We start from the raw sequence: 642 nt of genomic DNA on the forward strand, positions 1-642 counted from the left end.
TTGAAAATTTCTATCAACTGTTGCCATCTGAAATTGACCAAACATGCAATCAAGATATTTTGATTATCACTGGTGTTTGGAATGCAAAAGTTGGAAACAAAGAAGAATCAGCAGTAGTTGGAAAATATGGCCTTGGTGATAGAAATCATGCTGGAGTTTGTGTGATAGAATTTTTCAAGATCAATGACTTATTCATTGCAAATACCTTTTTTTTTTTCAACAATAGAAATGACAGCTATACACGTGGATTTCACCAAATGGAGTACAGAAATCAGATCAACTACATCTGTGGAAAGAAGCAATAGAGAAGCTCAATATCTTCAGCCAAAAAGCCAGAAGTTGACTGTGGAACAGACCATCAACATCTCATATACAAGTTGAAATTGAAGTTGAAGACAATTAAAAGAAGTCCATGAAAGCCAAAATATGACCTTGATTATATCCCTCATGATTTTAGAGACCATCTAAAGAATACATTTGATGCTTTGAACACCAATGACCAAAAAGCAGAGGAATTGTGGGACAACATCAAGAATATAATTCATGAAGAAAGCAAAAGGTAATTAAAAGGACAAGAAAGGAGAAAAGGACAAAATGGATGGAGAAGAGACTCTGAACTTCCCCTTGAATGGAGATATCTAA

The sequence above is a fragment of the Orycteropus afer genome, unplaced genomic scaffold (assembly GCF_000298275.1).
Source record: "Orycteropus afer afer isolate SDZICR_OR568_19922 unplaced genomic scaffold, OryAfe1.0 scaffold00395, whole genome shotgun sequence".
In the NCBI taxonomy this organism is placed as follows: Eukaryota; Metazoa; Chordata; class Mammalia; order Tubulidentata; family Orycteropodidae; genus Orycteropus; species Orycteropus afer.